Source organism: Muntiacus reevesi, chromosome 7 (assembly GCF_963930625.1).
Source record: "Muntiacus reevesi chromosome 7, mMunRee1.1, whole genome shotgun sequence".
Lineage (NCBI taxonomy): Eukaryota > Metazoa > Chordata > Mammalia > Artiodactyla > Cervidae > Muntiacus > Muntiacus reevesi.
The window spans coordinates 74,749,960-74,768,803 of NC_089255.1; the positions used below are offsets into that span (position 1 = coordinate 74,749,960).

Genomic DNA, 18,844 nt, shown 5'->3' on the forward strand with positions numbered 1-18,844 from the left:
TATTAATGGGTATGACATTATTACGTGAAAGCCATTTCAATAAAGGATTAGTGTTGTTAATTTTAAGAGTTGTTTTGTTTTATTAACAAGAGTCTGGAGACAATAAATAAAGGGACTTGATTATCTCTTTGATTTATTTTAAGCCTTAAAATTCTATCTGTTAGCAAAAAGGAACTATTATATGTAAGGGCAAGTTTTTTTGTGTCTGTTTGCCATAGAAGAAAGAGAAAACTGTTTTTCCACTTATATCAAATTACAGCCTTCGTATCAATAATGACCAAAAAATTCTTAAAGTCGTGAACTTGAAAGTATCTACACTGACGCAGAAATTAAATACCTCCTGATAGAACAAGTTTCTCCCCCATGGAGAGGTTTCGGGTAACCTGTGACTCATACTTTATTGAATTTAAGCTGCTTCTCCACGTAGCCTTCAAGTTCAACTGAAAAAGCCTTTGATTTAATAGAACACTCTCTTTGTGCTTGTAATTTGTGATAAGTTTAGCCTTCATTAGTTAGTTAGAGGTTTCATTGAATCCTTCCCAAGCCTAACTCCCTCTTCATTCAAAGGAAACATCTTATCTTTTCTCATCATTAATAATCTTTAATAGTTTCTATGATACCTCTTTTTAAGTTTTTAATACATTTTCTTCATTTGTTCTCTCTAGAAAACAACACCAAGGGGAGGTAGCATGATTTTTAATTAATATAAAACAACAAAAAAGAAGGATTAGAGATTGTGTTAACTGGATAAAGTGCCAGCAATTAGAATTTTCTGGATGTAATTTCATCTGGATCATATTGTTGTTCTCTTAATGCTAAATTTATTCATTCTACTTGACATAATTATTTTAAAATAATTTTTAAAATATAGTATGTGTATTCTTTTAGTCTGTTTTGACTGCCTGTATTTTTTAATTTATAGACTTCATTTCTTAGAGCAGTTTTAGGTTTATAAAAATATTTATTAGAAAGTACAATGTACGTGTACATACGTGTAACTCTATGGCTGATTCATATCAATGTATGACAAAACCCACTGAAAAATAAAAATTAAAAAATAAATAAATAAATTAAAAAAAAAGAAAGTACAATGTTTGCCCCTTTTCCTCCTCTTATCTCCCTCCATGGTCCAGTTCCCCTATTACTAACATTTGCTCTGATGCAGTATATTTGTTACAATTGATGAACCAATATTGATACATATTATTAACTGAAGTCCATAACTTACATTGAGGTTCAGTCTTCATGTAGTATAGTTCTGTGAGTTTTGCTAAATGCATAATGTGTTGCATCAACCATTACATAATCATACAGAATAGTTTCACTGCCCTAAAAATTCCATGTTCCACCTATTCACTCCTGTCTTTACCTACCATCTCTGCTAATCACTGATTTTTCTGTCTTTATGATTTTGTTTCCTAGAATGTCAAATAGTTGGAATCATATGTTATGAAGTCTTTTCTGATTGCTTTTTAAAAAATAAACGGTTCCTCCGTGTCTTTTTGTGGCTTGACAGCTCATTTATTTTTATTGCTGATAACACTGAATTGTGTGGAAGTACCACAGTTTGCTTATCCATTCAGCTATTGAGGGACGTCTTTGCTGCTTTCAGTTTTGGCAATGAATAAAGCTGGTATAAAACACTCATGTGCAGGTTTTTGGGTTGGCGTAAATTTTTAACTAATTTGGGTAAAGACCTAAGAGGGATGGCTGAGTTGTATGGTAAGCCTATGTTTAGCTCTGTAAGGAACTGCCAAATTGTTTTCCAAAGTGGCTGTGTTAGTCTCCTTAGGCTGCTGTCACAAAATACCACAGACTGGGTGGCTTAAACAAAACATTATTTTTTGCAATTCTGGAGGCTGGGAAGTCCAGAATGAAAATGCCAGCAAATTTGGTTCTTAAGGGTCCACTTCCTGTCTTGTGGGCAGTTGCCTTCTTGCTGTTTCCTTTTGTGATAGAGTGAGAAATCTCTGTTGTCTCTTGTTCTTCTTCTTAAGGGCACTAATCCCATCATTGGGGCCCTGAATCATTACCTCATTTAAACATAATTACCTCCCAAAGACCTTACTTCCTAATATCATCACACTGGGAGTTAGAGCTTCAATGTATCAATTTCAAGGGGACATAGCACTGAGTCCATAACAGTAGTCCATAAAGTAGTACCATCTTACATTCCCAGGAACAATGAATGAGAGTTTCCGTTGCTCCACATTGTCCCCAGTATTTGTCACTGTTTTAGATTTTAGCCATTCTATTAGGCATTTAATCGTATCCCGTTTTGATTTGCAATGTCTGATGACCTCTAATGTCGAACATCAGTTCATATGCTAATTCACCATCTATATATTTTCTTTGTTGAGATGTCTGTTCAGTTCTTTATCCATTTTATAATAGGATTGTTTTCTTATTGTCAAATTTTAAGAGCTCTTTTAAATTTTTGGATATAAGTCCTTTATCAGATATTTTCTTCCATTTGTGGGTTTCATTTTCTTCTTTTAACAGTGTCTTTCAAAGAGTAGAAATTTTTTATTTTAATGAAGTCCAGCTCTTCAATTTTTTCTTTTATGGATTGTGCTCTTGGTGTTACATCTGAAAACTTATTGGCAAACTAGAGACCACTTAGATTTTTTTCCCTTGTTTATCTTCTCAAACTGGTTTGCATTTTACATTAGGTCTATGATCTATGTTGAGTTATTTTTTGTGAAAGATACAAGGTCAGTGTCTAGATTTTTTTTTCATGTGGGTGTGCAGTTGTTCCAGCACCATTTGTTGAAAAGACTCTCCTTTCTCTGTTGGATTACCTCTGCTCTTTGTCAAAGATCAGTTGACTTTATTTGTGTGGGTCTGTTTCTGGGCTCTTTGTTGTGTTCCATGCATCTGTTTGTGTATTCTTTCACTGGTACCACAGTCTTGATTACTGTCACTTTTTAGTGAGTCAAGTAGTATCAGTCCTCTTTGTCCTTTTTCTTCAACAGTGACAGCTATTTTGAGTCTTTCATCTCTCCATATAAACTTTAGTATCATTTTGTTGCTATTCAGAAAGTAGTATGCTGGGGTTTTTATTGGGATTGTGCTAAATCTACAGATTGAGTTGGAAGAATTGACATCATAGCAATATTTCATCTTCCTATCTATGATTTTCATTTATTTACATATTCTTTGGTTCCCTTATTCAGAGTTTTATAGTTTTCTTCCTATGGATCTCATACATATTTTGTTTGACTTAATTTTTTTTCCTTCCTCCCTTCCCTTCCTTCTTCCTCGTTCAACACTCTTGCACTCCCTTCCTCTATCCATTTGTAAATGGTAGTATATTTTTAATTCCAAATTCCAGTTGCTTGTTGGTGGTCTATAGGAAAGCTATTGACTTTCATACACTAACCTTGCATCCTGCAGCCTTGATTTAATCACTTATTTGGTCCAGCTGTTCTTTTGGTGAGTCCTTGGAATTTTTTGCATAATGGTCATATGATCTGTGAAAAAAAGATCCTTCTGTATCTTCCTTCCCAATCTGTTAAATCTTTTATTTCCTTTTCTTGTGTTATTGCATTAGCTAAGACTTGCAGTACAGTGTTGCATAGAAGTGGTGAGAGGGGACATCTTGCCTTGTTCCTCTCTTAGGGAAGAGACATCAAGTTTCTCACCATTATATATGAACATAGCTGTAGGTTGTTTTTAGGTATTCTTTACCAAGTTGAGAAAATTCCCCATACTAAGAGTTTTATCATGAATGGATTTTGTGGAATATTTTTTTCTATATCTGTTAATATTATATATGATTTTTTTATTTTAATATGTTGATGTGATGGATTACAGCAGTTGATTTTCAAATGTTGAACCAGCCTTGAATAATTGAAGTATATCCCATTAAGTCATGTTGTATAATATTTTTTATATATTGTTAGATTTGATTTGCTAATGTTTTCTTGAGAATTTTGCATCTATGTTAATGAGAAATATTGGTCTCTTTCTTTTTTTATAATGTATTTGTGCAGTTTTGGTGTTAGTATAATGATGGCCTCATAAAATGAGTTAGGAAATGTTCATTCTGTGTCTGTTTTTTGGAGCAAATTGTAGAGAACTGATATCATTTGTTCCTTAAATATTTGGTATTATTCACCAGTGAAACTATCTGGGTTTGCTGCTTTCTGTCTTGGAAAGATATCAACTACTTATTCAACTTCTTTGATCAATATAGGCTTATTCTCCTTGTAAGAATTTTGGTAAGTGTGTCTTTCAAAGAATTGCTTCATTTTATCTAAGTTGCCAAATTTGTGGATATAGAGTTGTTCATAGTATTCCTTTATTATCCTTTGACTGTCCATGGGTTCAGTAGTAAATGGTTCCTCTTTTACTACTGATATTATTTGTGTCTTCTCTTCTTTTTTTCTTTTTACTCTGACTAGAGGTTTATCCATTTCTTTGCCCTTTTCAAAGAATGAGCTTTAAATTTTGTTGATTTTTCTCTATTTTCTCCTGCTTTCAATTTCTTTGATATTTTTTCTTCTTACTTTGGACTTAATTTATTCTTTTTTTCCCAGTTTCCTAAGTTGGATGATTGATTTTGGCTCTTCTTTTTTATTTGTAATGCATTTAATGCTATACATTTTTCTCTAAGTACTGCTCTTGCTGCATCCCACAAATTTTGATGTCTTTTTTTCATTTAGTTCAAAAAGTTTTTTCATTTCCGGAGATTTCCTCTTTGATTTTTGTATTATTTATGTGTGCTGTTTAATCTCCAAATATCTCAGGATTTTCTAGCTATGTTTCTGTTAATGATCTCTCATCTAATTTCATTGTTGTCTGAGAGCATACTTTCTATAATTTCTATTCTTTTAAATTTGTTAAGGTGTGTTTTATGGCCTAGTGTGTGCTCTAACTTGGTGAATCTTCCCTTTGAGCTTAAGAAGACCTTGCATTCTACTGTTACTGGATGAAGTATTCCGTAAATGTCGATTAGATCCAGATGATGGATGATACTATCCTGTTCAATCTTATCTTTACTGATTTTCTGCCTGTCAGTAAGGTTCTGTCAGTAAGTGAATTAGTGATGTTGAAGTCTCTAACTATAATAGTGAATTTGTGAGTAATCTTTGAATTAAAATAAATAATGAATTCTTGCAGTTCTAACAGATATCACATCATATAATCTTACACCTGTTTATTAGGCACATGCATTTTAAGGATCATAATGTCTTTATAGAGAATGGACACCCTGTCATTTTAGGTTGTAGAGAGCCAGATACGACTGTGTGCCTGAACAACATTACACAAGACTTCCCCATCACTTATAATTTTCATTGCTTTGTCTGAAATTCAGAGATACTCCAGCTTTCTTTTGATTAATATTGGCACAGTATATATTTCTGTATACCTTCACTTTTAATGTTTCTGTGTCTTCTTACCTAAAGTAGGTTTCTTGTAAACAGCATGTAGTTGGGCCTTGCTTTTTGACCCACTCTGACAGTTCTTGTCTTTTAATTAGTGTATTTAGGTCACATACATTTAAAATGATTATTGATAAAGTTGGATTAATATAAACCATACTTGTGACTTTTCTATTTGTTGGCCTTGTTTCTTTATTATTTTCCTCTATTCATCTACCTTCTCTGGTTTTAATTGATCACTATATAATAACCCCATTTTCTCTCTTAGCATATAAATTACAACTTCTCTTTTAAGTAGTTACCCTAAAGATTATAGCACACATTTATAACTACTGGACGAGTCTACTTTCAAATAACAGTATACCACGACTTCGTGGGCACTTCAAATACCTTATAAAAGAGTAGTCCCAAATCTTCCCTCCCATTCCTTAAAGCGCTGTTATCATTTATTTCACTTATCCATAAACTTGTTGTTGCGCAGTCACCCAGTCATGTCCGAGTCTTTGCGATCCCATGGATGGCAGCATGCCAGGCTTCCCTGTTCTTCACTATCTCCTGGGGTTTGCTCAAACTCATGTCCATTAAATTGGTGATGCCATCCAACCACCTCACCCTCTGTCATCCCCTTCTCCTCCAGCCTTCAGTCTTTCCCAGCATCAGGGTCTTTTCCTATGAGTGGGCTCGTCATGTCAGGTGGCTAAAGTGTTGGAGCTTCAGCATTAGTCCTTCCAATGAATATTCAGGGTAGATTTCCTTTAGGATTAACTAGTTTAATCTCCTTGCTGTCTAAGAGACTCTCAAGAGGCTTCTCCAACCTCAGGCTTCAAAAGCGTCAGTTCTTTAGCACTTAGTCTTCTTTATGATCCAGTTCTCACATCTGTACATGACTACTGGGAAAACCATAACTTTGACTATATGGACCTTTGCCAGCAAAGTGATATCTCTGCTTTTGAGTACACTTCTAGGTTTATCATAGCTTTTCTTCCAAGGATCAAGCATGTTTTGACTTTATGGCTGCGGTAGCCTTCGGTGATTTTGAAGCCCGAGGAAATAAAGTCTGTCAGTGTTTCCATTTTTTCTCCATCTATATACCATGAAGTGGTGGAACCGAATGCCATGATCTTAGTTTTTTGAAGCATAGCTTATCCATAAGTTATGATCATGAAATATTTCTTTGCTGTTATGACTTTAAACAAACTGTTATCTATTAGATTAATAAAGAATAAGAAAAAGAAAAGATTCTATTTTACTTTTCATTTATTCCTTCTTTAACAGTCTTTGTTATATATGTATGTATGTATATGAATTTTTGACATATTTTCTTCTCTCTGAAGCTAGTGACAGTTTCCCTCAATTTTTGTCTGAAAAAGTCTCTTTTTGACTTTTGAAGGCAGTTTTACTGAATACAGAATTCTAAGCAGCTGATTTTTCATTCTTTAAAAGCAAAGTATTTTACTTCAGTCCCTCCTTGCTTGCATGGTTTTTGAAAAGAAGGCCTATGTAATTCTTATTCTTGTTCCTTTATTAATAAGATTTCCCCCTACCTCCTTGACTTCTTTCAAGATTTTTTATTTGATTTTGTATAGTTTGAATATAACATTCATGATATAGATTTTTTATTTATTTATCCTGCTTAGTATGTTCTCTGAACTTTCTAGATCTGTGAATTGTTGTTATCATTAACTTTGGAAATTTCTATGGCATTATTACTTCAAATATTTCTTCTCTTTCTTTCTCTCTTTTTTCTCCTCTGGCATTCCCATTACATATATGGTCTCCTTTTGTAATTCTCAGTTTTTGGATATTCTGTTTCATTCTTTTCATTTTTTTTCTCTTTCCAGTCAATTTTGTAAGTTTCTTTTGTCATTATCTTCAAGCTCATTGATTCTTTCATTCAGTCATGTCCAGTTTACCAATGAGCCCCTCAAACACATTCATTTCTGTTAGTGTTTTTCATTTCTAGCATTTTCTTTTGGTTCTTTGTTAGAGTCTCCATCTCTTTGCTTATGTTGCTTATCTCTTCTTGCAAATTGTTCACTTTTTTCATTAGAATTCTTAACACGTGAATCATAGTATTTTAAAATTCCTGGTCTGATGATCTGGAATGTCTGCTGTACACAAACCTGGGTCCCGTGGCTGCTGTGTTGCTTCAGTCTGATTTTTTTTCTTTTCTTTTTTTTTTTGCCTTTTAGCATATCTTACAATTTTGTGTTGAAAACTGAACATAATGAATTACGTAAATGCAGAGCTGAAATAGATAGACCTTTAGTGTGAGGTTTTATGTTAATCTGGCTAGGATTTAGGCTGTGTTTACTCTTAAACTGTGGTAGCTTTGGTATCCAATGTTAAATTTTCCTCTAGTATCCTCGTTTTTTTGCCTCCCTTGTTTTTAGGTTTTCTTAGGCGCTCCTTAAATAGGCAGTTCTTTAAGCTGTTGTTGTTGGTTCAGCTTCTTAAGTTGTGTCCAACTCCTTGTGAGTCCTCTTTGCAGTCCCCAGGCTTTGGGCTGCAGCACACCAGGTTTCCCTGCCCTTCACTATCTGCTGGACTTTGTCCAGATTCATGTCCATTGAGTCTCTGATGCCATCCAGCTATCTCATCCTCTGTCACCCTGTCTCCTCCTGTAATCTGGGTCTAGTATTCCCATCTCTTTAAGAATTTTTCACAGTTTGTTGTGATCCACACAGTCAAGGGCTTTTGCACAGTCAGTGAAGCAGAAGTAGATTTTTTCTGGATTGTAGAAGTAGATGTTTTCCTCTTTACTGATCTCTGGTTTAGGTTAGGAGAGCAACTTGTGAATAGATATTTATAGTCGTATTTTTACTATGATTGTGATAAGAAAAACAAATCTACATGAACACTGTTGAGATGATAATGTGATTCATGCCTATAATACATTTTTTCTATGAGAAAAAATAAATTTTTGAAACAGGAAAAAGTAATAAATTCCTAAAAGTCAAAGATTTACTATACATCAGTTATTATTTCCCCACACTTCATCTAAAAACATCTGTTTGGGCAATACAGGCCTTTACTATTTTACGGATATCGTGTAACCAGCGCCCCGCTCCCCCCCCCCGCCCCCCCCCCCACCGCATATACCCATACACACGCATGCACACAGGTATATTCACAGATGTAGAGGCCAGAACGAATATCTCACTCTGAGAAACTAACCCTTCAGGCTGGGCTGTGCCAACAAGTCACCTGTTGGCAGGTAATCTCATCTTGCACTTGAGCACACCAGCTCTGGAGTCTGATGGGTCTGTCTTCTGACTCCTTCACTGATCATCTGTAAGGGTACTTGCCCTGTAGGGTAATTTTTGTAATTAAGAGAAATAATATTCATAGGCATTTAGCACAGTATTCAGCATATGATCTCAGTAAACGTTAGTATCCTTACAGGAGACTCTGCTTATCTGAGGGTGAGACTGAGTTGTAAAATCCTGTAGACTCAAGCTGATGGCTACAACATGGGGCATTGAGCAAGAGAGAGAAGTCGCTTAGCAAAGAGTGTAGCCGACCTGCACAGACCATGGTAAAAAAAAGTTGCAGGTTTCTCATTTTCTGTAAAATACTGTTGTACTTCTTGGGTTTTTTTTTTTTTTTTTTTTTTTTTTTTTTTTTCCCCCGGCAATTCCCTTGTATTCTTTTCTTTTCACTTGAGCTAGTTTGACCAGGTTTCTAGTCCTGCTCCCAGTGACCTCTCAATGAATCCTTTTTCTGGTTTTTTGATACTGATGAAAGCAAATTATCATGTACAAGTTTTGTCCTACAAAACTTAACTATGAGGTAACAATGTCAGAATTCCAATATCCTCTATTTTATGAATTTTATAATCTTTTCTAACCAAGTAAGCAGTATCAGCAGGCATAAGTAATATTATATTCTTCCTCCTTTTATCTTCTTCTGTTTTGATGGTTTATCTACCCCTTATCTCCAACTGAAAGGAAAAAAAATAACAGTTTGTTAGTATACAAAGAAAAAGCATCCTTTAGAACCAAAATGTAATGTAGTCTTATTATCTTGTATATATTGTTTCCTGTGCACTCAAGCCTAAAAAGGGCATTTGGGGTCATATTATTGATTCATCCAATTCAGAACTCTGATTTAGCAGCAGTTCTCGCTGACATTTCATAAGAGATATAGTTGCCATCCATGATATCAAGGTCTGAACATTTATATTTTTCCCCAAACATACTATTTCTGGCTTTTATCTTCTCTTGGGGTAATGAGTTCTGTAAGAATTTCACCTATTGTGTAAAATTAGACTTTATTTATTCTTGAAGTTATTTTTTCAAGCACCAGTGAAATTCTAAGATTGGGGAGTACATCTTGAACACATTATGTAAATCTTTCATGATTTTTATAGGCTTTGAACATATCCCCTCTAAGCTCTCATTTTTTCGGGTATAAGAGAATGATTCTCTTCTTCTCTTGTCATTTGGCAGATCTCTGTCCTCTGAAAAAACATTATTTCTCCTTATTCTTAAGATGGAGTAGTTGAACATCACAAATTTATTCACATAAAAGCATAATTGTGATTTCCTCTTTCACGTATGTTCAACCTAGTGAAAATTACTTTGTATCACCTCTAGAAGTTCTTTTTGTGATTTTTTTAATTTTTCAAAAATTCCACTGATAAGAATAAAGTTAATTTTTATAATAATCAAGGCTGGAAATGTTTCTGAAAATACAAGTACTTGTATTTATTTTATGATTTATTTTGGATGCCATCGGTTATTATACCATAACTCTTGAATCATATCATCAACAGTAGATACTTCAGTCAGTTATAAGGTTTTCATGAATAAGTTGAAATTTGTTTACTTCTATTTATCCCTAATATACCACTTAAGAAATTAAAAGTAGAAGCTTTTTTAAGGACAGAGGTATCTTAGATTGCAGAATATTTTTTTGTTTTAATGTTTAATTGTTGAAAGTGTAAATAAATAATAAGAATGATTTATAAGTTTAATAAATCTTTTATAACAACTTTGCTTCCATATTCTATGTTATGAAGTAGGCTATTTCTTCTTCATGGAAAGCTTATTTTATCATTATTAGGAAATAAGACTGTCTTTGGTTGGCTAATTCATATTTTCTTTTTACATTCAAATTGTGAAGATATTATTAACTCTTAACCATGAGCTTTAAATTGACTGACAAGCACTTTATTTCATATGAATAATTTAACGTTGAGATCAGCTGTCTTTAGTTACTGTTTGGTTTCGTGGGAGATCCCAAGTGTGAACCCAAAGTGACAATGAATGATATCGTTTTGTTAAGCCACAACTCACGTCTTCTGATAGTTTTATGAGTACACATGACCATTGCTTTATGTCCTTCACTTAACCTTAAATTTCTAGATCCAGTGCAGTCTGCAGAGATAGATCTAGATCTTACCCATGGGAGTTGCCTTACCTCTTCCTTTGTCTTGCTATTAAACTCACACCTGGAGCCTGGCTCTCTTCCCCTCTCTCTCTCTTTCATTCCATGAGAGGTATTTTGGCCTTCTCTGAAACTTTAAGGGAGTGGAATAGGGATGGAGTAAGACTTTAAACATAGGAATCAGAATGTCTAAGTTCAACTCCTGAGTACTTGCTAAATGACCTTAAACAGGTTACTTTACTTCATCTGTAAAATGGGGATAAGCAAGTACTCACCACATTAGGACTTTGTAGACTACTTAGGATAATGTTATGGAAAATCTTTAGTGTAGAACCTAACATATGGTTGGTGTTCAGCAAGTGTCACCTCTTGATTCAAGATGCTGATGGAGAGGTCCAGTGGGGAGGGGGTGGATGTGAGAGCTGTTTTAGAAATGGTTTATGGCAGAGGTCATTGAGAAGGAGCAAAGCATATGGGAAGAACAGACTCCGGACCTTCATCCCTGCCAGAGTCTTTATCAGTTGAAATGAAAATAGGATTATGATAAATAGTGACCTCTGATTTAGAGATCTACCAGATTAAGACTTTGTGGCCTATTGATAGATAACTGTCTACAGGTTGAAAAATATGTTGCATATAATAGGAAACAGTAGGGATCATCTCATTGGAAAAGACCCTGATGCTGGGAAAGATTGAAGGCAGGAGGAGAAGGGGATGACAAAGGAAGAGATGGTTGGACTACATCACCGACTCAGTGGATGTGAGTTTGAGCAAACTCCGGGTATCCTGCATTGTGGGTAGATTCTTTACCATATGAGCCACCAGGGAAGCGGGTCACGAGGAGTCCAGCACGACTGAGCGACTAAGCACACAGCTTATACTGTAAGAAAGGTTGTTGTTCCTATTTTAGTAAGCCAAGGTATTTGTCTGTTTTTATCAGTAATTTGTAGTACTTTTAACACAGCACCATACTTGATTAAGTTGTCTTCTTTCCTCACATCCTACAAAAGCCTTAACTGTTTTGTTATTATTTTCTTCTTCCAATATGATTGTATTTTCATTTTCTTCTCTCGTGAAATAACCAAAATTTCTTGTTATAATTCTTGCATCTTAGGGTTTTAGGATGGACCGTTACCCTATCACCAGGGAACCTTAATTAGGCCTTTCTGATGTAACATAATTGTATGATAACTTAGTGTAAAATTACAAGTAGCTGTAAAGCCAGCATGAAACATCGCGTTCCTAACTCTTCAACTCTGTGCTGACCACAGAGACAGCTATAAAACTCTCCCACAGCAAAGGGAGCACAGCGTGCCAATTGACGGCTCTATCCTGCAAGATCCTGACAGCACACCTGCTCACCCTGTCACTTCTTCCAGGGATTCTCAAGGAATGAAAGGCTATTATTACCTTGAAGTCCTTCCTTCTGGCTCTTTCTTTCAAGGAGACATGACATGTGATGAAAGAATAAGAGGAATATGAGAGTGGAATCGTGATTTTTTTTTTTTCAATCATGGGAGAGAGAGAGGTTGGGGTTTGGCTCTTTCCTAAATTTGATGAAATTAAGGTTTGTCTTTGTTTCTACTGCTTTTCTCCATTCTCGTCTTTCTTACCAATGAGAAAAGCTGTTCTAGGATTCTCTGGGATCCTTTAGGTTAGAAGGAGGTTCTAAATTAGAAGAAAGTATTCCTGAAAGACAAAAAATTTCCCCAAACCTCTAGTCATGGAGTTATAGGACCCGTGCAATGTGAATCATCAAAAAAACTGTTGTCAGCATCCCCTTTATGAGCATACTGTCTGTGGATTGTCTGGAACCTCTTGGCAAAGTAACATATACGCATATAAAAGTTAAATGACTAAATTTGTTTCAGAAGCATTAAGAATGACTTCAGGGATCCTGTTTAGTGCCATGAAGCAAACAAATATCTTTGGTCTTTTTTCTTTTGACACTGTTCTGCCTACTGTATCCTGAACTGCATAATTCACTAAGATATTGCATACTTTCCATTAGCTGTTCTTTTAGTCCTCGATCCAGAGTTAACTCTGTCAGAATATCATTGAGGTCAGTGAACCATGAGCCTGATTGCTTTTGCAAGGCATTTCTGTTGCTAGTAAAAACAGCAAACACCTCCTAAGAATGCTGCATAGTTGTTCACGTAGTGATATGCTAATTCTTGAGAATGTTGCTAGCACTGCAGTGTGTTTCATATGATTGAATTTGGAACTTTTCACTCAACTGGTTCAAGCATTCAAACTGGCAGTAATAGCAGTCTTTTGAGTTGTTGCTTAAGTAGAGCAGTGACGGAATTCATATGACAGGTGACAGTTGTTCATTCAAGTTCAGGAAGAGATCTCTATCAGCCGCAGTATTTGAAAAAACAAAAGGAAAGGGCCCAGATGTTCACTTTTTAATAGTATATCTTTCCTTCATATTTTAAATGAGAACAGAGCTCATCCATTAAATGAGAATATAAATATTAATGTTGTCATGTTAAAATCCCAAAGAACAGAGCTTGCTCATTTATGTGATTTTTTTTTTAAACAGCCACCTATAAATTAAAGAAAATCAAAGAAACCACCCCCATCTCCCCCGTGCCTCTGGAGGTATCAACACAGGTGGTTAACTTTAGGTCTTTTTACTCATGCCTTCTCTAGTCTCAGAGAGTTGAGTAATAATTTAATCAGTCATATTTGGCCACACTGTGGCAAAGAAAATGTAAATCCCCAAAGTCCAGATAGTCTTTGTGGATATAATTTCAGCATATAAATTCCTTGCTCTGATGTGAGCAGGAAGTATTACCAGTTTAGACAACTTACTGCTATTCTGAGCTTTCAGTATAGCACAGAATTTTGGTCAAGATAGTGATGATAGAATATCAGAACTTTCACATAGATCAGAATTGCTGTTCACTCTGTGTTCAATTGTTATTGCCTGTGTAAACAGTATGAACAAGATTTACTTTGGGTGTATATCTTATATGTCCTTATCTGCTGTATTTGGGAGCATATCTTTGGCTCACTGAAATGGGGCACTTTGATATATTTTTCAGAGAATATGATATTTTGGCAAATAATCTCTTCCTGGACCTAGCAATAGCCAGGTTCTCGAGAATTGTTCAGCAGAATTGGTTCCAGGATAAGAGCTAACATTTTTTGAGAATTACTGTGAATCAGGCAATGTATTCAGCTTTCTCCATGCAATATCTCATCCATAGAATAACTTGATGAGTAACTATTATTAACCCTGTTTTACATATGAGGAAATTGCTATTATCAATGCCATTTTCTAGATGAAGAAAAAGGGGTGAAGTTAAATATAACCTATCCAAGATCACACAACAGTTAGGTGATAGAGAATTTGAACTCCAATTTTTATGACTCCAGAGCCTATACCCTTAAGCACTGTGTACACAGTCATGGTGCTATATGAATAGGCATTTGTTTTGCGATATTTTTTTTGATGTTGCTCCCTGCTCTAGCCTCCATTGGAGCCATTAGTCCCAGCAGTTGACACAGTCTTTGGAATGGCTGTTGAATGGGATGGCACCTAGCTGCTAGACCCATTCAAGACCACACTTAGGAGGAGAATTAAAACCTTATTCTACCTCTCTGTACTTCTTTGGAGGAAGCCAGAACCTATGTGGGTTTTGAGGACAATCTCTTTAAGAAGCTTGAGTCCAAAAAGTAGACAGGTTTTCTGGTTCAGAATCACCAAAAAGTTACTAATAACTTTTCTCCCCAAGTGATATAAGTTCTAGATAGTGATGTCTTTTTGAAGATTTTTCTCAACTGACAACCCTATTCCAGATCTCTTTGCTTTGAAGAGTCTGAGCTCTATGAATTCTGCTTTTAGGAGAGTCCCCTTCCTGAGTTCTGCTTCTCTCACAAGACAGTAAATTACAGAAGTCTTATGGACTGGGGCCTTTCCATCCTTGAAGCATTTTTCATTACAGCAAAGCCCATTAATTTATCAGTTCAGTTCAGTTCAGTCACTCAGTCGTATCCAACTCTTTGCAACCCCATGGACTGCAGCACGCCAGGCTTCCCTGTCCATCACCAGCTCCCAGAGCTTACTTAGACTCATGTCCATCCAGTCAGAGATGCCATCCAACCATCATCCTCTGTTATCCCCTTCTCCTCTGGCCTTCAGTCATTCCCAGCATCAAGGTCTTTTCCAATGAGTCAGTTCTTCGCCTCAGATGGCCAAAGTATTGGAGTTTCAGCTTCAGCATCAGTCCTTCCAATGAATTTTCAGGACTGATTTCCTTTAGGATTGACTGGTTTGATCTCCTTGCAGTACTCTCAAGAGTCTTCTCCAACACCACAGTTCAAAAGCATCAATTCTTCGGCCTTCAGCTTTCTTTATAGTCCAACTCTCATATCCATACATGACTACTGGAAAAACTATAGCTTTGACTAGACAGACCTTTGTTGGCAAAGTAATGTCTCTACTTTTTAATATGCTGTCTAGTTACTACTGAAGTGACTTAGCAGCAGCAGCAGCTATGGTGGATATTAAGCTTCTAAAGCCCTTTCTTTTGAAGACTAATAATTCTAATTGACTATCTGCAGGGCTAATGTCTCCAATTTATGTTACATAAAATAGTAGCAGAGTAATGCTTTTAAATGGAGCTGTTATGCATTGACTAGCAGGGTGGAGGGTTCTTCTAGAGGTACATGTTTGTAGCTGTGAAGATCATCCCTTACAAACAGCTACCTATGCTCCTGCCAGAGAACAGGTTTGTTGTATACTAACAAGCTTTTTGAGTCTTAATCTGCCCTTGGCAAATCTTGCCCTTGGTCATTCTCAGGCAAGAGAATGACCTGATAAAATAGGGTTATCAACCAGAGAGGTCATCTGAAATATGAGATAATTAATAATGACCGTATCAATTCAGGTCAAACTGGGCAGTCAGTTGTGTAATACCCAGGCTAGTTTGCACTGGTTCTTTACAGATGAATAGTGCTAACTTTTAACGTATAATTTGTGTATATAAAATATTCTCTTGCTAGAAGACTGATGCAGCACTTTTTTTTTTTTTTTAACCAACGCTGAAGTCTTAATCTGGACTTCCGTCACGACTCACTGGTAAAGAATCTGCCTGCAGTGCAGGAGATGAGGGTTCAGTCTCCTGCAGGAGACTGAAGATCCTGCAGGGTCAGGAAGATCCCTTGGAAAGGGAAATGGCAACCCACTCTGGTATTCTTGCCTGGGAAACCCCATGGACAAAGGAGCCTGATGGGCTATAGTCCGTGTGGTTGCAGAGTCAAACACAATTTAGCAGCTAAACAACAGTCTTAATAGAATGGCAGAGCACTCTTCATTGGTAAACAGGGATGTACTTAAATGCTTTTTTTTAAAAATGCATGTTCCAGAAAGCAGAATGTAGTATAGTAGAGTAAGCACTAGAATCTGATTATTAGCTATATTACCTTCGAGAAATTCTCTTAACCACTCTTAGTCTGTTTCCTCTGGAAAATGAGGGGGTTTAAATAAATGTGTGTTTCCCAAAATTCTGAAACCTACCACAGATCACTAGAGGTGACTTTAGGTGCCATGTGAAAGAATGTCAGACAGTTTTCTGGAAAAAAAAAAAAAATTAAACATTGACTCACATAGCTGAGTTATTCCTTATTCAGTCTTTTAATAGAATCTGGGGACTTCCCTGGTGATCCAGTGGTTAAGAGTCTGCCCTGCAATGCAGAGTTATGCAGGTCGATCCCTGGTCAGGGGACTGGGATCCATTATGCTGCAGAGTAGCTAACCCCACACACCACAACTGCTGAGCCCACACCCCAGAGCCTGCGTGCCACAGCTAGAGAGCTCACATGCCGACTACTGAAGCCTGCACCCTTGGAGCCCACCTGCCACAACTAGAGAGTCCAGGCACTGCAACAAAAGATCTTGCGTGATCCAGCAAAGATCCGGTGTGCCGCATGCAGCCAAATAAATTTTTAAAAAAACAGAAATCTGGCTTGAACTTGGAGCCCTTTATAAGCAAGAGAATTTGTATAGAATTTAATAACATAGTTTTGTTTGTAGCAAAGTTATAGTTTCAGTTACCATCTATAAAATAAATCAATTTAAGTTTTAAAAAGTGAATTTTTTAAACATTAAATAGTACAGATGGTACATATGGATATGGCAGAAGTTATAAAGGTGGTACATAAATGACTAAAGTTTAGAAAACTGTGAATAAGATTATCTCTAGGATCTGTTCCAGGTTTAAATTCTTTTGAATATGTATTCCAGTAGAATAAAAATGTTTTATGGCAAACCAAGTAAAAGAAAAGAAGTTCCAACTTAGCATGTACTATGTAATTTTCTTTCATTTTAAAATATGTCATTATTGAGGAGGCTAACATTTTATTCTATGAACAGTTTTTTTCATTTATAAATATGAATACCCCTTTCTTAGTATTTTACTGGATAACTGAGTATTGATATGTTTTGGATAGCATGTTTGTTGGTGATGATGGTGTTGTGTTGTTCCTTTGTTTATTTGTTTCACCAAAAGCAGTCTGGTTCTGAGTGAGGTTTTTGAACTGGAAATCTTCAGTCAGTAACCATGTCATCACTCTATAGGCTATACTCTGACTAGTACGGTGTTTGGCATAGTGTAGTATGCAGCAGCAGCAGTATTCAGTAAATATTTGAACAAGTGAATGAATAAATAAGTCAATACAAATAAACTGAGTTCTGTGTCTTGAAGGTACAAGCATAGTTTTCATTTCTGAAATGAATTAGTCAATAGAGCTAGCTATACGGAAATTAAGGCCTTGGGACAATTATTTATAGAAGGTAATACTTTCTCTTGAGTGAAGTTTGGAGGTAGTTACATGGGAAATTTAGCATAACCTTTTCAGGAAGAAATTACAAAAAGAAAGTAGCTGTACTAATTTTGCTTTTGTTTATGGTCATATAAGAGAAGCTAGGATTTTCCTTTCTTTTTTCTCTGTTTATTATATTTCTATCTTACTTTTTTTCTTTCTCATAGATATACTACTTATCATCTCCACATTGGGGAAAGCACCCTAATTTTCCTTGCCTTAGGGAGATATTAGAGCTTAATTTAAAATACAGCTCACTGTTTCCCTAAACACTCTTAAATTACAGTTTCTCATCTGATAAAGGTGCCCAGCTCTTTCTTAACTGGCATATGAGGTGAACTACAATACTGGTGGTAAATTTGTTTATTCTAATTTATTCACTCAACATATATTATATGTCAAGGGTCTTGTTCTAAGACTCCTGAAATGAGTTTTACATATCAGTGAGAATATTAACCAGATGCTTCTAATCCTTAGTTTTACAACTGACTTTCTAATAACCATGCAGTTGGTTTGAGTGACATACTCAGATCATGTAATTTATTTTAAAGCACTTTTTCCATGTATTGAAAAGCAAAATTTAAGGACTGTGTTTCATTTTGGTGAGTGTATTTTAAACATATTCTTGGTCTGCTTATTACAAGTACATTCTTTCTTTAATGGCCCAATGATTAACTCTGGTTCTAATTTATTATGCACAATGACAGCATCTTAACTGGAGTTATTTTGTATGTTTAGGTTAACATGTTTTGTTACTGAAAATTTAAGTCAGTATATTTTATATTTGTGAAATCTTTCTGTCTAGTATGTTTGTGTTTTCTAGTTATTATTAATACTATGTGGTCTTTAAAATGTGACATAAACTCTGAGGATACTGGTTATAACATCTTGGTTTGTTCTCAATGCATTATAAAGTTGATAGAACAGCAGTAACATTAATGGTACATAGAAGTTGAATTTCAAAAGTAATCATAATTTACAGCAATTATCTATCTCTTTTCTAACTTGAAATTAAAATTATTCAGGTATACAATCAACACAGATTCTATTACGGTCACCATTGAAAATATAATAGGTAGAATTTTGGCTAGGCAAAAAAAAGATTTTAGAACTATCTTATTTTGTTTCTTTAAGAGATGCTTGTCTTAAAATTGTAATCTTTAGATATCTCTAGAGTCATTGTGCTCTGTCATGAAAGTATGCAAGAGCCATTTGCTATCATGACATGCTGGAAG

General features: G+C 35.5%; 1 protein-coding gene across 8 annotated transcripts in view; it reads left to right on the forward strand.

The window, feature by feature from the left end:
- Positions 1–18,844, forward strand: part of FUT8 (fucosyltransferase 8) — a 495,007-nt gene that overhangs the window by 449,604 nt on the left and 26,559 nt on the right. The gene's annotated exons all lie outside the window — the stretch shown is intronic.